Consider the following 24621-nt stretch of genomic DNA (forward strand, 5'->3'; position numbering starts at 1 on the left):
CAAATGCTCTAGCAATTATGCCAATACTAACTACTTTCTAAAAGTGTTTTTTTTTTTCTTTACTTTCAAAAATGATGGTTGAGAGCCAGCCTCAGCAACGTATTGAGGCCCTAAACAACTTAGCAAGATCCTATTTCAAAATAAAAAGTAAACAGGATTGGGGATGTGACTCAGTGGTTAAGCACCCCTGAGTTCAATCCCTAGTATCAAAAATAAAATAAAAGATGGTTGATAATGTCAGTTGATCATATTGGTTGGCTATTAGATGAGAATAAACTGTTGAAACAGATAACACAGTGAAAATATCATCAACATTTCAAACTGGTATTTGGATATCAATTGATTAATATATTCTTTCCATCATTCAACAAGTATTTTCTGAAGAGAGATAAGAACCAACTATAATGCACTAGGAACACGTCTTTCATGTGAAGCAGCTATACAGGGAGCTAGATTTCTCAGAGGCACAGCAGGATTTTTTGTTTGTTTTTTTCTGATGGAACGCCCACCACAAATGTGAGCCAGTTTACAGCCTCTGAGAGGCGCTGTAATGTCAAATGGAAAAACCAGGACCAAACACGCCAGAGAAAGCTAGAAGGCCTAGAGCTGATGGTAAATACTAAAAGATTTGAGTCACTGAACTGGGACTGCTGGCTCTGCCCTGCCCTGCTGGGTCTCTCACAAGTTTACAGTTTTAGGTTAAGCCCAAAGGTGCATAGATGGTGGCAGTATCTCCAGGTGTCATGGTCAGACCCATCCCTAGTGCTTGACCCAGTGCCTTGAAAGCTGTGCACATAGCAGACAAGTTCAGATTTGGTTGAGATGCTTCTAGATTCAATGGCATTTCAGAAATATTGTTCCATGAGCATGATAGTAATAATAAGGAGAGAAAGTAAATCCAAGTTCTTACTTTCTTTAGCTGCTAGGAAAAGGACACAGGAATTCATAGAAGAATGGGTGAAAGCACTTGTACTGCATGATAGACTGTAATAACTACACATGGACTACACTGGCAACCCTGTCAGTGTGATGCACTGAAATAAAGGAAATGAAGGTTGTATTTCAGGAATGTCAGGACAGAAGAGTCCGTAAGTGCAATAAATAATCAAAAAACAAAAGCAGAAATGCTAAATAATTCTGTGGCCTGCCCGCCCAAGTACATTCCCCCTCTTCTTTGCTAGGAGTGCTCAGATTTGTTTGAGGTTTCCTCCTCCCCTCAGGGCTTTGTGTGTGTCCAGGGAGGATCTGGGTCTCTATACTTCCTCCACCCACCAGCAAATTGTTTGAGAAGGTAAAGGGGACCCAAGCACCGCCAATGAGGGCGGAGGCGAACTCTTCTGGGGAACCCTGGAGTAAGATGCATCACCAATACAGGGGGAAATGTCCCTCTTCTATTATTGGACCTTGCCACAATTGTAAGTTCTACCTAGAATGCAACAGTTATTTTCAACACAATGCACAAGTCCAACATACTAGGGACGGCAGAGTGGAAAGATGAATGGTAACCTGGGCTCTGATGACACAGAGGGTCTCAGATGAAGCCACTGGACTAACTACCATTGGACTACTATATCAACTATTTGTAGCTTAAAACATCTTGATTCAGAAAATAATACATTGAAAGAATATCATAACTAGACCCCAAAAATACCTTAACAAAAGGGAGAATATGTTACAATATGAGAGTAATATTCAAATATCAGAAGACCAAGGACAAAACCAGTTTGTGCCCTCCTTGCATCCTGTCCTACAGGTACATTTGTGTTTAATTCTCTAGGCTCTCCTGATATCCTGGAAACCATGTAATGGCCCTTACTAAAGTTAAAATATATTTTGCTTTTCAGCAAAAAGAAGGCACTAGTAAGAAAGAGCCAACTTAAGAAGAATATAAAATAAAATGGCTGAAACAGTTTGATGAGTGGGTGATTATCAAAGTAATTTCAGAGGCTGGGTCTCTCAGAAATTGTTATACCCGAGGGAGTCATACATGAAATAAAATCACTCAAAAAACAGACTTTGTATCAAAAGGAATTTTATAGGCCGGATGACAAAATATTTATAGTGTGTAATGATGAATATATTCATAGAATACACTTCTGTATTCAGAAAACAACTGTTTACAGTTATTTTTTTCTTAGCTATATGTGCTTAGTGCCATCTAGTGATCAAAATACAAATTACTATTAAAAAGCAACAGCTGAGTATGGTGCTGCACACCTGTAACCCCAGCTACTAGGGAGGTTAAGGTAGGAGGCTTGCTCACAAGTCAAGAAATCAGCTTGAGCTGATTTTGAGACTCTATCTCAAAATGAAAAAAAAAAAAAAAAAGGGCTGGGGATGTAGCTGAGTGGTAGAGTGCCCTTGGGTTCAATCCTCAGAAAAAAAAAAAAAAAAAAAAAGCAACTGTTAACCTTTCCAAATGAATAAAAAGAAGCATATACACTTAATTTAAATTTCTCACCTAGATTAATTTTATATTTCTTAATAGACCTAATTCAAGACAGAAAAATAATGATCTAATCAGAAAATAATTCTCTGAAATAATATTGGGGTTGTCTTTATTTGGTTCACAAGCCACTGAAAAGGACAGTTGAAAAAAGACCTGTATAAATAGATACCAATGGTAGATTAGGAGCTGCTACTACAAAAGATCATTGGCTGTCACTGGAAAACATGTTTTTGCCCCCTGGTAACCTCAAACCATTAAGATTTAATAGATATAATTATATCAATATGCATTCATCTTTTTATTGACATAAATAAAGCTACTAAACTAAAGAAAAAGTAGGTTTAAATATACTAACTGAATTATAATTTTTATTAAATATTTTCCCCAAAGAAACTGAAGTCTCAAAGGTAAGAAATACATTCTTCTGCTTGGTATGGAGCAGGCATTCAATGCATGAATCCCCGAATTAGTCAGGAGCTGACACGTGAACACTTATTGTTTATTTACATTCAAGGTTATGATATAATTTGTAATACACAGCCCAACAGTGAATGGCAAAAATTGTATTTTTCATGTACTATCAAAATCACCATAAAATTCCCTTCCGTTTTCCCACTCCTACCAAAAATGTTTAATTTTGATTGGACAATGTTGTTTAACATTGACTGGACAACACAGAATTTAAACCTAAGGTGGAAAGAAATGGTGTTGTTTTGTTCTTAACTCACAATGTAGCCTGTGTTTTCACATAACCTCCAAAGGCATTCTACTTCATGGCCCTTTTATGTAACTAATTTTCCTGGCCTTTCCACCCCTCTTATATCCTCAGATGCTGGTATTTTTTGTGTCCCAATGGGATTAAAACTAATTATTTTAAAAAGCTCGTTATAAAGAAAAAAAAAAAGTTTTTTAGTTCTCTTATGTTAGAAATTTGGTTAGTACACTGTCATGGAAATAACAGCAAAATGTTGCAGAAGTCTGATGTATACATAAAATGGCCAGCGTCAATCACAGGATTAGAGACCTCTTGTGCTAAAACAACAACAAAAAATTAGCATTAAGTTGGATGTTAGAAATCCTTCTTTAGTTTAACAGTACCATATCAGTATTTCTGTCATCACTGAATAAGTAAGCACTTTTCTTGCTAACTGTACTACTATTGTTCCTGTGATCTGTGTATTTTCAAAGCTGTGGTCCAAGGGAATTAGAGATGCTGGAATGCTAGCATCTCCACCCTCAGCATCCAGCTCTGCCCCTATTTCCATTACAGAACATCGTTTAGGAGATTTACATGTTTACTACATTTACCAATTATATAAGAACATGCTAGTAAACAGATAAAATGTTTAGCTATGAATTATTTAAATGTGCTTGCTGTAAGGATGATCTAACTAAATTTCTAAAAATAAGTAAAATTTTTCTTGTCTAAGACTGATATATCTCCTTGAGAATGAAAGACATAAATTTATTTTGTTTAAGGGGGCAAAGAATGAAATTTAATACTTTAAATACTTTATTTGTAAATAAATACAAATACTTTATTTGTAAATAAATACTTTATTTGTAAATAAAGAAATCTCAAATAGATAAGAATGAAAATTTATATGTGAAATACAATGGTTGGAAAAGGACCCCTTATCTGAACTAGGGAAATGAAGTTATAATTTACTGAATAATATAATTTATAAAATTTACCTTTTAACAATATCTGTCTTCTATCTCTGTGATTTAATTCACATACTTAGGTCCTACCCTAAAGATCCTGATTTAATTGGTCTAGGCTGGGGCCACAATATTGTTGCTTTTTTAAAAGCTCTCCAAATATTTCAAATGTGACATTATGATTAAGAATTATTGCTCTAAAATGTAAGAATTAGGACTCTTAACTATTATCTATATCTTGTATGATTCACTGAAAATCATAGGTTCTCAGGGAGCAATTTCTTAATTTTGTAGCATATTATGTAATTTATAGCTCTGTATATAATACAGTTAATAAACATATATTAACTGCTGCTGATTATCTTAAAAGTCATTGTGGTTGATTATCTTAAAATGTTTATCCTTATTTTATACAAACTAAGCATGGTATCCCACATTTAGTTACATATTCTAACTTTACAAAATTTGTAAAAATTGTATCTATGACAGGAAAGAAAGAATGATATGCAAATTCTTTAACAGAAATTCTTTTACACAGTTCAAGTTGGTCAAGACAAGCCAAAGAGATTCCTTTATCTTCCCAAAGCCACCAAAATGGCAGACCTTGGACGGAACAGTCTGTACATACGGTTTTTAGTAATCAATACTTCAACAATTTTGAATTTTACTTCATTGTATGTGTTTACAGAATGTAAATAGTCTATAGTTTAGGTCAGTATACATCTTTTGAAAGGTTAAAGAAGACCAAATTAAATATTTAAGTAAAATTCTACATCACACTTCTGATTTTTAACCTACTTCAAATATGAAATACAGAAAGAATCACACTATTGAAAAGCATATTGATTATGACAATAAGAAATGAATTTCCTGGAATGTTTAGCCCTCCTCCCAATAAATCTCAACCCAAAAGCTTTTGATATTTCTTCAAAACAGATTGGTCTTCAAAAACATGCATTTTCAAGATCAAATTTTATCACAAGGGTGCACTGTTCCCTTAATTAATTTAGTTTAAATTCTCTCAGTGTCTCCAGAAATATCTTACTAATAAGGCCAACAGGATTCAGAACCATAACTAAGAAGAAGCCCATTTCAGAACATAATATGATTATAAACAGCCACAGACTACTCACATTATCTGGATGTCTCAGAGCATATTTCACATCAGGAAAGCCAGGTTGTTAGGTCCCTGCCGTATCTACCCTAGCTCACTGACTAATTAATCAGCTATTTTAAACAAGGCATTGCTGTTTTTCATCACACTTTTCCACCCAATTAGTGGGTTTAAATCAGTGAGATTTTAATTCAGGTAACTGTTTTGAGATAAGTATTAAGTTTGTAATATAAAATTTGAAGTTATGGAATTGATAAAATAAACCAGTATTATAATAATAAACGAATTCACTTTTGTTATAACACACACAGATATAAAGGATCTATATGTACGCTCTGCAACACCACCTGAGGAACAATAGTGCCCTAAAACAAAGCGTTTAACCTGAAGTTCATATATGGGCTTCAGTGCCCTAATGAAACCCCGACACTGCTGGCAACGTTCTGTCCACCCACGTGTCTGTACACATTCTGAGGAGTGGAGTAGGTGTAGGCCTTCTAGTTTCATCGAATTCCTGCGTATACAGATGTGACCCCATCAGGTGAAGATTTAGATTTTCCTAGATTAAGACAGTGCATTAATGAAAGCATTGACATCCCTCTCTCCATCACTGCCAAGAGAAATTTTACAGAAATACTTAAGAGTAACAAAAGCTCTCTGTAAGAGGTAGTACAGAATTTTTACACAAAGTGTAATTCCTAAGTCCAAAAAATTTATACTTACTTCGGATGACTAAGTAAGAAAAGCTAATCAAGTTAATCTGTATGTTGAGAATTACCTGATACACAATTTAACATATATAGAAGGCACAATAAGTATTCTTCATGTTGAAACTATACTGCAAACAACATTTAAGAAATTAAATTACTGCTTTTCTTATTAATACAACACATACTTGCTACAGAATGTTCGTTGTGTTACATTTTCTGCTGCGGCGTAACAAATTACCTCAAACATGGTGGCTCAAGACAGCAGTGAGGATCATCATCTCTCATGGTTCTGAGGGTTGACTGAGCACAGTTGGGTGGCTCTCATTGAAGTGGTGCCAGTCAGATGTCACTGGGTATGGAATCATCTAAGAATTTCTTCACTCACTGGCACCTGGCCTAGGACAGCCTGCACTTTGGGGGCTAGTGAAAGATCTCTCCACTGAGCCAGGGAGGGCTTCTGTGGAGCATGCAGGTCTCAGAGAAGCTGAACTTAAATGGCAGTGGTTCTCCCCCAGAGCAGTTTTCTAAGACAAGCAAAAGCTGCAAGAATTCTTAAATCCAGTCTTGGAAGTCTAAATGTGTCACTTCTGCTATATCCTCTTGCTTATACAGGAGCAGTGCATTTTCAAGCAGAAGAAAACAGAAGGGCATGGATTCCAGACGGTGGGATTCATTAGTGAACTCTCTTTGCAGACCAGTTACCAGGAATACTAATAGTTCTGTACGATTCCTGCCAGTATGTCTGCTATTCATATGGAACTCTATGGGAATTTTAAGTATGGGTTTAATTTAATATCAAATTTTATAAATGAATGATTTAGAATAATTTCATTATTGACATACCTTGAGTGCTTATTTTGTCAAACAATTCTAAGATCTTTATAACCATTAATATACTTAATCCTCTTAACCCCATGGATGGACCCTATATTAGTTCCTTTTTGTAAGTGAAGAAACTGAGAACCAGAGAGCTTAAGGAAAACTGCCCAAGTTACATAGTCAGAATGTGGCAGAGCAGGGCTATCAGTGTGGCCAGTCTGCTTTCAGAGTTTGTGCAACACTTCTCCTTCAGTGATAGGGTATTTGGGGACCCAAGAGTACTTTAGGGCTTATAAATCCTTATTTTCTTTTTTTGCATATAGGTGCACTATCATGGAGTGTCACAGGTTCAGGGGCTTTGGGGTTGACAGGAATTCAAATGAGTCCAAACAAATTTGGATAAATTTGAACAAATCAAATTACATTTTTACAGAGTTTTTAAAAAAAAAATTTGTTATGGTCTGGGTCAGAAATGTCCTCCAAAAGTTTGTGTGTTGAGTTTGGTTGCAATGCAGTAGTGTTCAGAGGTGTGGGGAAAGGATGGATTATGAGGGCTCTGACCTCATCCACGGATTAGCCCATTAATGGGTTAATAACTTCATAGACTATTGAAAGTTGGTGGGAACTTTAGAAGAAGGGGCCTAGTTGTAGGAAGTAGGTCATGTGGTTGGGGTGGGGGAGGAATCCCTGAAGGGCATATTTTGTTCCTTGGCCCTTTCTCTCCAGCTTTCTTTCTGCCTACTGGCTGTGGTGATGTGAACGGTTCTGTTTTACCATATGGCCCCTGCCTCACCACAGGTCCAGAAACAATGGAACCAAGTGACCATGCACTGAAACCTCTGAAACTGTGAGCCAAAATAAAATTGGCCTCCTTTGAAATTATTTCAGATATTTTGTCTCAACAATGGAAAGTTGCCTAACACACTATCAGTATGCATTCTAATTATAGTCATAGCATGTGGGACTGGAAGGCATCTTAGAAATCAACTCTTTCAACCTTGTTGTGTTAAGATGATTAAGTAGAGACCACAGATTTTGCTCAAAATTATCATTAGTAATCCACCTGGGGATGGAATAGAGTGCTCAAGAATCCTAGTCCACTAAAGCTCACTACTTAAGACATGTCCAGATCTCTGTTTCAGATCTAATTTATTTGGCAATGATTGTCTGTTAATAACTTGTGTTCAAAAGAAGTAGAAGTTGAATGCTTGAATATGTATATCTATTTAGTTCTGAAATTTTTAATAATTACAAAATTAAGTTATAGTTTTCCTCAAAATTTCTACACATGCTCTTTGTAGTCACTGATCTGTTAACTATGCTATTACTTGATAATTAACACTTTACATTGAGATAGGGGAAAGGATTCCAAATAAATGTCTGATACTAATGAATATATATTAGTCCCCTTTGTAGAATGTATTGCACTCCCTCTGCTGCATGATTCTTTTCAGTATGGAGCCCTTCCCAATGCCTTCCCCCACCACATCACCTCTGGACATCAGTGAAGACATTCATTCCAAAGCACCACAATCAGCACTTTATAATAATCACCATTATGTGTTTTTCTTTCTTCTGAGATTATGAGATCTTTCTAAAAAGGAACCATTTTTAAATTCATGTTTATATTTCTGATGTCAAGAAACCAGTACAGGATTAATAACTGCAGAAGTGTGTGTGTGCAGGGAGCTGTCATGTAAGAATTACCAGGTGACCATAAAGATGGGTTGGCAAATCACAGCCAACAAGCCTTTTTACATCTTAAAATGGCCAATATAGTATAAATATCTACATTAATATCTTTGATTTTGTCTCTTGGTGTGCAAAGCCTATATTTACTACTTGGCTCTTTAAGAAGGTTTATTGATTCCCGATATAGTACTTCATAATTATAGGGCAGTAAATAAAAAATACATGGTTATAGTTCAGAAAAATGCCAAAAGAAAAATAGATGAAATTGTTAATTCGAGGGACTTTACTGAAAAGCTATGCAGTCTCGGCAGAGAGAATATTACAGAATCATTTGCAATAAAAATGCTCTTCCAAAAGACAACATAAATATCTTAAAGTATCTTTTCATCACAGTGGATTCCCAGGCATGATGTAACTGCCCCCAATTAGTTTCTGGCCTGGGCCGCGAGCAGGAGAGTTCACAAGTCATAAGGGGTCTTTTCATTCTGCTATCTTCCTAAAAGCTAGGAATTTTTTCAGGCAAATTTAAATCTACCTTTGTTGCTGCCTTTATTATTTTTAGTCTAAATAAAAATTTACAGGCTCACTTGGTTTACTTGTTAGTAAAGCAATAGCAGGGCCACAGCAAAACATGAAGCCCAGGGCTAGAAAGCTAACGGTTAGTAATATTTTCCCTTGTTAATGTCAGAGGAAATAGAAAGGTCCAAAAAATGCACATGATGACATGATGATAAGGTCAGGAGGACCCAGAGAGTTTGTAGCTTGATGTGAATAAAGGCTCTACTGCCTAAACAAAGCCTTAAAAATGACGTGTACTAGAAGGTGAACTAAAGATGCTTGCCGATAAACCCTGGGTCAGGTTTTAGGTGTTAGCTTCAAAGAGATGCACTGTAGGTTTCCTCTCAGATAGTTTGCAAATGGATTTGCCAGGCAAACAATCATCTTGGAGGGTTCTGTTTTCACCAGAGGTTGGTACACTGACAGATTATCCTGACTTGAAAACTTCCCTCTTCTCCAGAAGAGAGAGAATGGAAAAAATTAGGAGAATGGACGGGTACCTCAGGGCAAAGCAGGCTCAGAGATGTGCCAATGCTATTCTTAAAAAAAAAAAAAAAAAAGTTAAAGTTGACTTCTGTAGCTTTGAGGCACAAACATATCAGCAACAGTAACAAGAACAAAGGAATCATAAGCTGGACATTAGGGTTCACTTAGTATAAATGTTTAAAGGAAACCTGCCTCCCCCTGAGGACTCAAGTCTGATTACTTAACACACAAAAAACCTGGAACAAAACTTCTACTGAATTTTTTCTAACCTGGTTTGTAATAAATAGCCTAACAGAATGCTAAGACAGCCTTTTAGCTCACTTGTGAAACACAATAGAGACAGCTTCACTTTGTCTTAAGTTCTGATATAGGGGGAGTGAGCAGGCCTCAGGGAGAAAACACAGTGGGAAACTGTGCAGGAGGCTTCCTAGGTGAATGATGGCTGGGTGTGGCTGGCTGGCTTCCAGAGAATGTGCTAGACATAGCTCTAGTCCAGACTCTTTTCTCCATCTAAGAACCTTTCTTCTCTTGGTTTGACTTCTTTTCCTTCTTTCATGCTGCCTCCTTCCAATCTGACAAATACATGTTTATACATCTTGGGCATTTTTCTATACTAACAAACATATAGTCATATAAACGTGAAAATCATATGTTCATTTCGTCTTTTTTTTTTTTTTTTTTTGCGCACTGCTGGGGATTGAACCTAGGGTTCTACATGTGCTAAGCAAGTGCTCTACCACTGAGTTCCACCCATAGCCACCATATGTATTTTTTAAACACTTAAACATGAAAGCTGCTTTAAACCATTAAGAAATTAAATAACTTTTTGCCAGATTAACATGAAAAATCTAAAAATTAACGTTATAAACTCACTTGGTCTTTTACATATATTCTTGTCTATATCTACCTATCTATATTATTAAAGGTTTTGAAAGGAAGATTTTTCTGCTTTCTCTCTTCTGGAAACATTAAGTCTACAATTTAAAAATATTACTTCAGCAACTGAACTGTGTTGTTAATAGGAAACAGGTAAGAATTTTTCCCCCACTATTCCTTAAAACATACGCACCAAGATGGGGGACCTGGTGGCAAAAGGGCAGTTGGCGTAGGGCCCACCTGTGGGGCCCCTTTTCTTTAGAGAAGTATATCTCTGTTCTATCTAATAGATATGGAGAATGAGAATCCCCAAGATAATGAGGCCTAAGGAAAAGGGCCATGCACTGACAGCCTTCATCTCCCAAGACAGATGTTTTCCAGGTGTCAGCAGCAGACAGGGAGGAGGTGTTTTATCACCCCTAAAGTAATCACCTCTAGGAGGCATTAAACTCCTTCAAAGTAAATACCCACAGAACCCCAACCCCAAAGAGTTCAAATCCTGGGTGCCAAAGAAAACTGATGTGCACACTAGACCACCCCTCAAACTAACCTATATAAACCCAGTCCCTTTCTCTGAGTGGCTCACTTTCCACCAGGAAAGTGGGTCCACAGGTGCCATTTCATCCCTGCACTCTAAATAAATAGCTGAGATGACTCATGAGGTTTGTGTCCTGCCTTGTCTTTTTGTGCTAACACTATCCTTTAAATAAAACTTGCTTTCTATGCCTGCCTTGGAGCTTCACATGCTTCACATCTGGGAAACAGGATTCAGCCCTGATTCTCATCATCAGTATCAAGATGACCCATGGTTCCCACCTACAAGGTCTCAATCCTGAGGAGACAAAAACAAATCACTGACATGCAGCTGGAAGAGTTCTGGGTTAGGCAGACACACAGTGTGCCATGACTGCTGGGGTTCTTGGCATGTAAGGTGAAGATTCAAGAGAAGGTGAGATTTAGACTGAGCCTTGGTGGGTAAGAGATGTTCTGCTGGCTGTGCAGGGAAGAATGGGTCACAGCAGAGGGAAGGTAAGGGGTGAATGGTAGGGAATGTCTGCTGAGGGTCGAGGCCACAGTGAGAGGAAAGCAAAGGTCTCCTCACTGCCTCAATGAGTAGACGTATTTGTCCCTACTGCAAGGCCTTTGCTCAGATGATTGCTGCTTGGCTCATGGCACTGAAGACTTGAAGCCACTATCCCCAAATTGATGTCTTCACTTGTTTTTTCAATTCAACCCTGGTTTAAAGGGTCAGTTATTTCCTACTCTTTCTAGTTTTCTTTTTCTTTTTCTCTAAATACACCCAATACTTTATATTCTACTTCACATATCCCAGCTCTTGTTCATTTTATTTTTCTTTACAGCTCATTGATTACATCATAGATTTTTTTTTTATCTCCCAGTTTAGCTCCATGAAAATAATTTTTACTGTGCCATTATAGTGATTATATTCAGACACGTAGAACACATTCAGTTAAAATAATGTATGCTCTTGAAATCAGTGATACTATTGTGTTTTATTTTTTAAAAAACATTTTTTCTTCTGTATTCAAAAACAAATTTAATTTCTGTAATCTAAATGAAGCCCACTTAGCACACATTTTAATTCGGTGAAATTTCAGGGCTAAAAGTCTTAGGAATGATATTGCAAGTCTGGATACTAATGAATATTTAGTGCATACCTCAATTTCTAAGAATAAAACACAACAAACCTGCTGCAGACAGCAAATAGTTGTATTTATTAGGGTAAACATCCTGTTAGCTCTCAGAAGACCAAAATAAAACATTATAATAATATGAAGTTTTCCAATGAAAAATTACATTCTTTATTTTGACCTAGGAAAAAGTTTAAGAAAGCCTATGATATAATGGATCAAATTATTTCTTTTTCTGAGAGGAAGAGAGCTGTCAACATCAATCCAGAGAACTCTAAAACCTGTAATTGCTCAATAACCAAGAGGAAAACATTCAAAATTCAGCTTTCATGAGGCAAATATTTTACTCACAATTATTTGGCAAATGTTAACGATAAACACTAAATAAGCTATTTGTACTCAATGAAGAAAAATGTGAATGAAAAGGAAACTGCACTAGACCTCATAGATGACCAATAACATTTCATCTGTGACATTATAGTGATTATATTCAGACACGTAGAACACAAAGAAAATGTTTTTTTCCCTCCAGATAAGAATTCCATTTAAAACCTCAAAAGGAGTTTAATATAAATGTTTCCTGCTAGCAAATTAAATCATTAGAGAGGAGAGGAGGGATGGGAGAAAGAAATTCGTGATTTGCAGATGATTTCACTAAAAAATGGCTGTTGCTGTTGATGTGGGGAGAGAAGCTACTCCATTCCAATTGACAAAAGCTTCAAAGGACAGCATGGCTCTTTACTCAACTAGACACACATATGCAAGTATATTATAGGATGTGGTCCCCGTGTTTCTCTGTGGCACTGGTTCAAATCAGATAGTTCTGATTCAGGTCTCAGTTACTCAATCTCCTTGGGCAGTTGACTTAGAGACTCAGAGACTTTATTGGCTTATCTCTAAAGCAATAATAGCAGAACCTACCCCATGAAGTAATTGTGTGAATTAAATAATGTATGTGAAACATCTAGCACAGTGCTTGGAACATAGTAAACACTCTGTGTGAGAGCATTTCACTTTATCAGGTTCCTCTGGCTTAAGTATAAGGCAGTTCATTAACTACAAAATGCTATGGGCCACACTGTACCATGGACCTGCTCTGTATGGGCTTAACATTCAAGATTTTGCCTACCAAAATGTTACTTACCTTCAAGTATATTTTGCAAAATTACTTGCTGTGAAATCTCATCCTCCTGCTCCCTTAGTCTGACTAAGGGGGAGATAAAAAGGCTACTCGCACTTCTATGGGACAATCCTGACCTGAAAGGCCCACTGCTCCATTATATTATTACTTTCACAGAGCACTGAGCACAGAATCCTGGTTGTTATAAATTGGGAACCATAAAACCCAATTGCCTTACAGTACAGACAGGAAAATGAGGCCTGAAGAGGCTGACATGCCTAGCACTGCACAATGAGGAAAAACCATGGTGGAATGAAAGTCCTTGTCTGATTCTTTCATTCTATATTCTTTATATTTACGCCTAGTAACTTATTGATTTAACCCCCATTGTAAGGTATTTTACAGACTTTTTTTTAAGACATATGAATGTGATTAGCAAAAAATAAATACATAAATAAAAATCCTTTATGTACCTTTGCAATAGAAAATTAGAACAAAGATGGAAATGTTACAAATAGCTGCTTTATTTTTAAAGAAATATGCAAAATCCATCTCTGGACAGCCTCTTGCCTCCAATTTATTCCACATAGTCAAGAAATTCCCTTTGGAAAGATTAGATATAGCAAGAGTCAGTGTTCTATAAATCTGTGTGGAGATTGTGGGGTTTTGGAGGGAGGGCCTCCTGGCTTAGTAAGTTTCAACCTGCCAAGTAACAAGGACATTATTTTTTCTTAGCAAAGTGCATTTTAAAATTATCTTGTAATTACTCAAATAATACATGAAAAATGATCTTTTTCCAAATTTCAAAACATTAAAATAAATCATAAGTCTTCTCTGAATACTATCTCTAAATTCTGTAACCCTCCCTGTCTAGATATGGCTTGGATAGATGTGTCCTTCAAAGGCTCACATGTTAAGGGCTTGGTCACCAGTCTGTGGTGCTCTTGGGAGGTGGTGGAGCCTTTAATAGGATGGGCCTAGTGGAAGGAAGTCAGGTCATTGCTCTTGACGGGGATATTGGGATCCCTGCTCCTTCCTCCATCTCATTTTGCTTCTGGACCACCAAGATGTGAACAGGTTTCTTTTTCAATGTTGTATTGTCTCACCACAGGCCCAAAAGCAATGGGGCCATGTGACTGTGGACAGAAGCCTCTGAAAACGGAACCCAAATCTCTCCTCCTTTGTCTTTGAAAGTTAGTCATAGTGACAAAAGATAACTAACATAAGAAATTGGTCCTAAGAAGCAGGGTCACTGTTGTGACTGCATCAAATGAAGTGGTTCACAAGACTCTGGAATTGGTTTGTGGGAGTTTGGAAAAGTTTGAAGAAGCTGGGCACAGAAAGTCTAAAATACTATAAGCAGAACTTAACAGATTGATTCTGGTAAGGGCTCAGAAGACCAGAATGCTGGTAGGAAATGTGGACAGTAAAGGCTGTATTGATGGGGTTTCAAATGGAAATGAGGGTTCTATGGGAAACTGGATTAGAGGCCACTCATGTTACATTCTGTTCACATTTTGTCCATGCCCTGAGACTGTGGGAGGCTGAGTTTAAAGGTGACAGGCTAATTTATCTGGTGGAGGGAATTTCAAGGCATCACAGCATTCAGGAAGAAGCACAGAGTATTACTGGATGTTTTAAGACAGATTTAAAGAATTGGGAGCAAAAAGTAGATCTGAAAAATTAGCAGTTTGACCAGAAAATAAGTGTGTATAAAGTTCAGCCAAGAGGGGTATGCTGCTAAAGAGATTAGTGCCCTTATAAAGAAGCCAGGCTGGGGATGTAGGTCAGTGGCAGAACACTTGCCTTACATGTACAAAGCTGTTGGTTTGATCCAAAGTCTGGAAGATAAACCAAGTGCTACGCACTGGGGCACAGGAAAGATGACCTGAAAACATCTCAGGAACTGGCAGGACTCCACTCATTGCAGCTCAGAGGTTTAAAAGTACAAGAATTTGGTCTGAGAAGAGAACCCAGGGGCACAGTATTTGAACATGGCTATCTAAGGAGTTGTTTTCTTGGGAATCACTTCTCTGTGTTCAGTCATCAAGATACTCAGAAGCCACTACAATCATGGTTTAGCCTGGTATAGCTTGGACTGTCAACAGACCTTGGCATCAGCCATGTGATGCTAGTTTTGCAGGCATGTAAGGGTTGTGGGGTCACAGAGGCTTCCAGTGACATCTCAAAGGAAAACCTGGAAGCTCAGGCAGTGAGTGTGTGGCAGAGCTGAAGTTCCTGCAAGCAACCTCTGACAGAGTGATGCATGGAGCTCGGAGAGTAAAGTCAAAGTGTCAATGGAGACCCCAAGAAGACAGAGACACCGGAGATGTGGAATGTGTGCAGTGAGCAGAGCTTCCTGAGAGAGGTCATGTGGCTTGTGATTTGGGTGGGCTATCCCCAAGTCCTTTGGAGATCACGTCACATCACCATATTCCCTGGACACAGAACTATAAGATTTTGTTTGCCCATCTGGGTTTTGGTCTAATCCTTCATTTCCATATCCTAATCTTTTCCTTTTGGGGTGGGAATGTTTACGCTGTGCTGTTGTATCTTAGAAGTATGTAACTTTCTTTTCATTTTTATTGGGGCTCATAGCTGAGTTTGCCTTGGGTCTTAGTGGGTACTTTGGACTTAGACTTTTGAGCAATAACACAACTGTTAAGACTATGAGTACTCTTAGAGATGAACTGAATACAGTTCGCACTGTAAAATGGGCATGAGCCTTTGGGTGTGAGAGACAGAATATTATCTGAAGTATCCTCTAAAGGCTTACATGTTCAAGGTGTGATAGGGAAGTAATGGAATCTTTAAGACATAGATCTTTGTGGAAGGAAGTTAGGTCATTGGAAGCATGTCCTTGAAGGGGATACTGGGACCCCAGGCCCTTCCTTTTGCTTTTCGCTTCGTGACCAAGACAAGGCAAAGTAGATTTCTTTTGCCATGAGGTACTGCATCACCATAGGCACAAAAGCAATGAGGTAACCATGGACCGAAACATTTGAAACTGTGAGCCAAAATAAACCTTTCCTCCTGTTAAGTTCTTTACTTCAGGTATTTTGTCACAGTAATAGAAAGGTGAATACACACCACCATAAAGAGTATCCTCATCATTTTGGTATATATTTTCCAGGTAAATTTATGGAAAATAAATTTATACAGCCCACATTTTGATGTGTATCACTGCAGTGTTTTCATGGACACATGAATGCACACATACATTTCACAGTAAACATTTTCTACAATTTGCCTTGTTCGCTCAACAATATATTTGGAGACCTAGCCATGTATTTAGAGGTATATTTAAGAAATAATTACTGAGCACTTACTATATACCACACCTTAGTCCTTTTTTTTGGACCAGGGATTGAACTCAAGGGTGTTTACCAATAAGCTATATCCCCAGCCCTTTTTATTTTTATTTTGGGACAGGGTCTCACTAGATTACTTATAGCCTCACTAAGTTACTGAGTTTAGCTTTGCATTTATGATCCTCCTGCCTTAGCCTCCTGAGCCACTGGGATGATAGGCTTGTACCACCATACTCAGCCTTATTCTAATTTTGAAGATACAGAAATGGACAAAACCAAAATTCCTTCCCTTATAGACATTACATTTTAGAATCACTTCTTTCAAATCCACAATATGACTATACCAGCCCTTCTGTGATTTATTTTCATTTTTGCAATTTCTGGGGGTGATTATAATTATGCTTCACTTCTGATACACATTTGGGTACTCCTGGGTTTAACTGAGATTGATGGGTCACTGCATATCCACATTTCCAATATTAATAGTTACACTGAGTTTTCTCCAAGAATGGTTGTAGCATTTTAGCTTCAGACTTGATTTTTGACAATCCACTGGGTGAAAATGGGCATTTCAATATTATATCATGTGTTCATGTTTCCCTGATTACAAGCAGGTATTAAGGTATAGCATCTTTTTCTTTAAATCCTTTTTTTAGTTGTTGATGGGTCTTTATTTTATTCATTTGTTTATATGCAGTGCTGAGGACTGAACCCAATGACTCACACATGCAAGGCAAGCGCTCTACCACCAAGCCACAAACCCAGCCTGGTATAGCATTTTTTGAGTCTTTATTTTTTATATTTTTGATACTGGGGATTGAACCTGGGGTGGTTTAACTCTGTGCTACCATTCCCTTAGCCCCTGCTAAGCTGCTTAGGGCCTTGGTATGTCGCTAAGGCTGGTCCTAAACTTAACAGTCCTCTTATCTAAGTCTCCCAAGTCACTGGAATTACAGACTTGCCCCACTGCATTAGGTGTTTTTGAGTCTTTGTTAATCACTGTCATTCATACTTTTATATTTCCACAACACACAAGACTTGAGAATGAAGTCATCATCAAAAAAAAAAAGTTTGCGGAACTTGACTATTCAACGGGGTGAACTAAGGGCAATTTAGGTCAAATAATTTTATTGCAAAATATCACCAAATACACTCTGAGGACACTTGGCAAATTCCAGTATTATTAACTCCTCAAGTATTCCTTACTCCACCAAAAGCCTTCAGGCTCATAGCAGTGCATCACCCTTTCTCTTATCCAACATTTTCACTGCAGGATTAAATTTGCAAATACACTGGCAAAAAGTGAACTGAGTCAAAGGCAACTTCCTCCAAGGGTTTTCTGGGTGAGTCTACGGAAAACTGGAGGTAGGAACATTTGTTAATTATTGTAGGTATATTTGTTAATCACTGTCTATGGTCTAACCAATAAAGCTAGTTGGTCACTGTTAGCTTTCTCCAAAAGTTAAGTTACAATCATCATTATGGATGCCAAGAGGAAAAAAAAAAAGCCCTGAGAACATAGTATCTGGAACTCTCCTACACTGTACAAGTACCTTGAAAAATGGCAGTATCTACTAAATTGAACACACAAACACTTACCTTAACTCTATTTTTAGGTACAACTTTGAAAGTAATATGCAAATAGGTACACAAAACACATGTAAATGGTGTTCATGAAGGCCTATTTGTAGTAGTTCCCAATTAAATCAACCCAATTGTTTATTAACTTTAGAACTGATAAATAAATTGTGGTATAGTTATAAAATGGTACATCATAAGCAAAGAAATGAATGATTTACTCTTACATCAAACAAGAGATACAAATGATAGGAACATAATATTGAGGAAAATAAGTCAGACACAAGAAAATACATACTGTGCAATCCCAGTTACATAAAGTTGAAAATCAGACATAATTGACCTGTGATGTTAGTTAGATGTCTCTCCAGGGAAAGGATTCAGCTGGGAGAATGGTGGGGTTTCTTAAGGGGGCTGGCAATGTTCTAGCACATAAACACGTGTTCATATCTAACAACAAAATTTAACAGTAATAATAAAGAATTGATATAATTGTTGCTTGACCATGAAAATGATTCAAGAAATGGACTCCAAACAAGTGCTAAATGATATCTGAAAGACTCACATCAAATAATCTATGTAACACAACATTATAAATCTGTTTAATATGGAAAAAACAAGCTTTTGGTAATTTCATTTGTTCAAATTTGCATTAATTAACATTTTAAATTAGTCTCACAATTCCCTGTCTCCAAGCATATGAAGTGTTTTTCTAATTTCATAATCTGTAACAAGTTGCCTATTAAACTTAATGCAAAAGTATTAAGGAGTCAAAAATCCGTGTTAGGAAAATTGCTTTTTTTCATATTTCTTAAGAGCCCACCTCCCCTGCACCTTTTTATATTTCTATAGTAGTCCTGATAATATTTGTTACCATTGTACTTTCCTCACTTTTTGAAGATTTTGCAGTCAAGGAAATGTTAATTAAGAAATGTACTTTTACTGATTTCTTTCATAGAGCTTCTGAATTGTTCCATTTAATAACAGTAATGGAAACAGCTGTCATTATTTTAATATTTTAATGTTTAACTGCAAAGCTTTTATGACTTTATAAACCACAGGTCCCCTTTCCCAGACTATAATCTCAGAATTCCATTCTTAGCTTAATGGAAATATCATGTGACTGAATTTTTGTCTGGCTCTGTAAAAAAAACACTCCATCTGGATTTAAAGTGTCACTGAACTTTGCAGGCATCAAATAACAGATTTGTATCTGTAAAAGAAAAGAGTTCTTTGTTTTTAGAATTAAAGAAATAAACCTCTTGCCAATAATAATGTTCTAAAGGCTCTGATTCTTAAAGGTAGAATCAAGGACATATGGGCTTGTTCTCTCCTCATTTCCCCCCAAAAAAGTGTGTGGATTAAACTCAGTGAATTTTATTTCTTAGTGTTGACTTTAAGTTCTTACAGTTTTATATTTAGGTGGGTCAAAATTTATGTTGAATTTATTTCTGCCAGTAATCTACACATTCCCAATATTGTTAAGTATAAAAAAAAGGTTCTCGAAATAACCCCATCTTTTTCTGAAAAACAAGGCCAAGTGTGCATAAGTAATGCCAAAAGCTCACATAGGACAGGAGCCTGCATCATAATGGAGGATTCCTATACTTCAAGACCTGCACTCCAGCAGGTCATTAGTCACCAGTGGCTACTAACAGTTAAATTAAGGAACATCAAATATAATTTAAGTCAGTTTCTGCAACTCCTTAGCCATATTTCAAGTGCTTGCAGCCACATGTGGTTAATGGCCACCACACTGGACAGCACAGATATAGATTATTTCATCATGCAGGAAGTTCTGTTGGTCAGCACTCCTTTAGGTAGGAGTTAATTCCAGTTCATCCGTCCTAAAATTATCAGCTGTGGCTACCTAAAGCTACAGTGTGGCATTTGGACCAGAATAATAAGCAAACATGATTTGGTCTAGAAATAGAACATTTAAAAAAGCAGAAGTAATAATTATAATCCTGAAATCACACCAAGGCTTCAGTGCAGTCCAGTAAGGGAAACACCACCCAGAATCAGGTGGCTTGGGTTTTACACCTGGACTACAATTGTGTGTCCTTTACTCACCTGTCAGAAGCAGCTATATGTTACCTTCCCCATTTCAGGATGGGATGGATGTGAAACAAGCTTAAATGAGGGCACTGCTTTGTAAAGTGGTACACATTTGTTCACATTATTATTCATGTGTTAAACACTTTTGGTATCATTAGGAACCCTGACTGGCAAATGCTCACTTCATCGTGGTGCTCAGAACTGAAAAGTCATGGGAAGTGATTTCGTAAATGACTGGTCAATTGTTTTTCACCGAGATATTATCAAACAGTGCTCTCTACATAATGAAGTGATTAGGAATTCAATTTCTAAAAATGAGCCATGTTCAAATACATTCCTTTATATGGAGCTATTTTCTTAGAATGAACAAATCATACTGTTCATTGAAATAAACATGTCAGGAATAACTTCCAGTTTACAACAAGAAGTTAAATAACTTCTGTTTAACATCCTTTGTCTTCTTTAGCTGGAAACCTAGATTGCTCCAACCCAGTGGGCGTAGAGATGGATTAAGGTCAGTAAAGGCACTAAAATCACCATGAGAATGAAGTTGGGAGAGATTTCACAAATGGACTTTTAAAACTGAGGAAATTGCACATGAAAGCTTGATGATAGCCTTCAAGATAAAACACCCTTACTTCTAACAGTGCCTTAACATGATTTCATAAAGTTCATAATAAACTTTTCATGTTAGTTTTAGATTTCTAGAAAAATGACAAAGGCAGCACAGCACACTCCTTCCCTATGATCTTACAGTGTCACGGCACATTTCACAATAAATGAAACGACAGTGATATACTGCAGACTGAACTCCCTACTTTCTTTATATTGTCTTAGTTTTCAATATAATGTCCCCTTTCTGTTCCAAGAGTCCATGTTACATTTAATCATCATGTTTCCTTAGGCTACTCTTGGCTGTGACATAGTTTCAGACTTCTTTTTTTTTTTTTTTGGCAGGGCTGGGGATTGAACCCATGGCCTTGTGCTTAGGAGGCAAGCACTCTACCAACTGAGCTATCTCCCCAGCGCAGACGTTTCGTTTTTTGATGACCTTGACAGTTCTGAGGAGTACTGGTTAGGCAGTTTGTAGAATACCCCTCAGCTGGGACTTGTCTGATGCTTTCATGACTAACTGAAGTTACAGGTTTTTGGGGAGGAAGTCCATTAAGTTACAGGGCCATTCGCATCACATCATGTCAACAGTGCAGACTACCAAAATGGCTTATCACTGTTGATGTTTGGCTGGGGCAGTACTTGTCAGGTTTCTCCACTGAGGGAAAAAAATAAATTTTTTTTCAGTGGTGCTAGGCATTAAACCAATGGACTGTGCTTGTTAGGCAAGAACTCTATCATTGAGCTACATCCCCGACTACTCTTCACTGTAAAGTTACCCATTCCCTCCCTTCTCATATAGTACTCTTTGTAAGGAAAGTGTAGCCACGCTTAAGGAGTAGGGAGTTATGCTCCATCTCAGAGGATGAAATGTCTACAACGAATTACTTGGAATTCTTTTGTATGGGAATTAGTCTCTTCTCATTTATTTATTTGTAGAAGATTCATTGGTATTTACTTTATACTGTGGGTTATAATTCAATACTACTTAATTAATTTTGTTCTCAAATTGTTCCAGCTTTGGTCATTGGGAGCTCTATTATTTGATTCCTGTGTCCCTTTGATACGCCTCCATCATTATGGTTTTTTTTTTTACACTTTTATTCTCTGACCTGTCCCAAGGTCACCTCGTCTATTTCCTACCCCAGTCCTACAGCTGACCATTACTCCAAGAAGTCTGTTCCTATTTAGAGAATGGCAATAACAGACACCAAGATCTGGGTACTAAGTGCCTACTCGGGCTTTTAAAAGTGCTTTCACATATAAACATTTCTCTCTTTTCCACCTCATCAATAGATGAATAACCTAAGGTCTGGAGTAGTAAGGGATTTGCTCAATATCAAGGCTAATAATGGTAACGCTGGCATAAAGTGAGTCTTCACATGATGGTTCCATGTCCTTTTTGCCATCTGATATCATTTAGATGAGAATACACTAATAATTTTTAAGAAAAAGAGAGGGCACTTTCAGAAGATAGTCCTCTCAAGAGGGAAAATTTAATAGGGTTATCTGATAGGCTTTCTTGTCTACGAAAAGAAAAAAACTGGGGTGTTTGTCTTCCTTGGAAAGAATTCTTTAATTATACTATAGCAGTAGTTCTCAAATGGGTGTGATTTTGCTCCCCACCGTCAGAGACATCTGGCAATGTCTGGAGGCATTCTGGGTTGGGGAAGACTTCTGCTACTGGTGTTTGGTAGAGAGGACAGGACTGCTGCACAACATCCTACAACAGAATGGATCCCACAACAAAGAATTACCTGGTTCACAATGGGAAGTGCAAAGTTAGCCAAAGGAGGGCTGATGAGAAGAATTTCATCCAATTTTATACCGTTTCTATTCTTGCTTAATTATTTTTTTGGTGGTGGTGGCTCATGAAGGACAAACATGGAAAATTCTGTCTCACTGTAATTTTAGTAGTTAGCCTATCATAAGAAAAAATTAAGGAATGTGGCTCTCAATCAGGTAAGAGACTGCCACCAGTTCTTATCTATGGGACAAACAGAAGAGGGCATGTTCTTTAAAACAAGTTGCTTGAGTTCAGTAGGGCATGAGCACAGCAATAACTTCCCCAGGTGTCCTGAGAGGAAAGGTGTATCTCCCATAGGCCACCGCTGACTGGCCACACCGCCTGCCATCTCCTGGTTCAGGAACAAGTTGTGCAGAACAGTGAGGTGGCTTAGGAAAACTGCCAACAACTGGGTGAACCTTACTAATTAGATGGCTGTTACCCAGAAACTGTTGCTCACCACTTGGTGACCTCAATTTGGAGAGGAAGCAAGTGACTGAATCCCTATTTGTTGACGCAGTCAGTGACCACCCAGCAGTTTGACAGGGGAAAGAACGTTTTTTGTTTACCAGGATCTCTCTTGGAAGCTTCAGAAAAAGCTTGCTCACTCTTGGGACTAACAAGTCAATAGAGGACATTTTCTGAGCAAAGTTAGGTGCCCTGGGGCCACACATCACCAATGGACACTCTGAAATATTTCAGAGAGCATATGGCAGCAGTATCATGTGGACTGAATATATCTATGGAGCTCCTAATGCAGTAGACATGTTTATGTCAGGTCCTCAAGGACCATAATACCTGGTACATAATAACAATTCATCAATGGTAGCAATAATAAAGAACAAACATTTACTTAGTGCTTTCCCTATGTGAGGCTCTGTGCTAAGTGCTTTAAATGCTATCTTGCTGAATCTTCACAACTAGCCTATGACAGAAATACAATTATCAGCTTTCCTATGTAGAATTGAAAGCAATTGTGTCAAATGGCTAATGTTAAATAATTAAAAATCAAGTACAGCTGGTATTTAAATCTCTGGTATCTAAAATATGGATACATTTAATACCAAATTAAGTTGTCCTCTATCCTTACTGCAGCTGCTAAAATTATTATTAACCACTGCACCTGCAGTTTGTTCCTAAAATTTGGCAGCTGGTGGGGGTCATGAATGTTAAAAGTTATTGTACCCATTTTCTAATGATTCAAATTTTCTTAACTTTTCAAATCAGTCAAGATGATAATCAGAGAAAGGAAATATTCTAGTAAGGAAATAAAGCCTTTTGGTGTGTTTTACCAAAAAAAACCCCAAAAACTAAAAACAAAAACAAAAAAACAACAACAATAAAAAAAAAGACCACAGCAGTGGAAAATACTGTAATTTTCTTAAAAATCAATGAATATAAAAAATTTTAGTTTTCTCTATGTGTGCAGACACATAAAGTATGGGGGGGAATACAACAATCAAAATTAATTTTTTGTAGATAGTCATTACGTTTCTTTAAACTTCAATGTGTATTCTATAAGAGAATGGGTTCATAAATAGAAAAATTAAATAAATTTTATGTAGTGAAGTCTTTGAAAAAAAAAAAAGTTCCATTTTAAGTCTCATATGGCCCCCAGGGAAGGGGATGGTGCCTGCAAACTATGGGTGCTATGTGGTCCAGGAGGCTGACACAGACATCACTAACGGGGCAAAAGAGACTGGTGTCCAGATGCCCATGAAGGCTCAGGCTTGATCAGGCCCCAGCTACAGAGTGGAAGAGAGGAGGGAGGTGTTGGCAACAGCTGGCACACTGACAACGGAGAAAGGAGGTGGGGGACAGCAGAACAGAGGATGCCCTGTCCTACGAGGGGCAAGACCATCTGCTTCTCTCTCTGGCTCTGAGGCTATGGCTCTGAGAAACACAGGCAGCTGCAGGGAGAGTGAGGACCCCTAGAGATCAGGGCTTCCAGAAATGAAAGGAAAAAGAGCTGGTCAGGTGCTACTGAGTAGGTGTCTAGAGAAAACACACCTAATGTATTTGAAAATATCTCCAAAATCAGGGTAAAGAAGGGTGGAAAAGGAAGTGCCCCCTCTCCTGGTCTCTTGAAGAATGGTGCCTGGCTCATGAAGCACATTATGTGAATGTTAAAAACAGCA

At 37.5% G+C, this 24621-nt stretch overlaps 1 protein-coding gene across 2 annotated transcripts in view; it reads right to left on the reverse strand.

Moving 5' to 3' along the window:
* The window catches only part of Nt5dc1 (5'-nucleotidase domain containing 1), a 132484-nt gene that overhangs the window by 24410 nt on the left and 83453 nt on the right, over positions 1-24621 (reverse strand). The gene's annotated exons all lie outside the window — the stretch shown is intronic.

This window comes from Sciurus carolinensis, chromosome 7 (genome assembly GCF_902686445.1).
Source record: "Sciurus carolinensis chromosome 7, mSciCar1.2, whole genome shotgun sequence".
Lineage (NCBI taxonomy): Eukaryota > Metazoa > Chordata > Mammalia > Rodentia > Sciuridae > Sciurus > Sciurus carolinensis.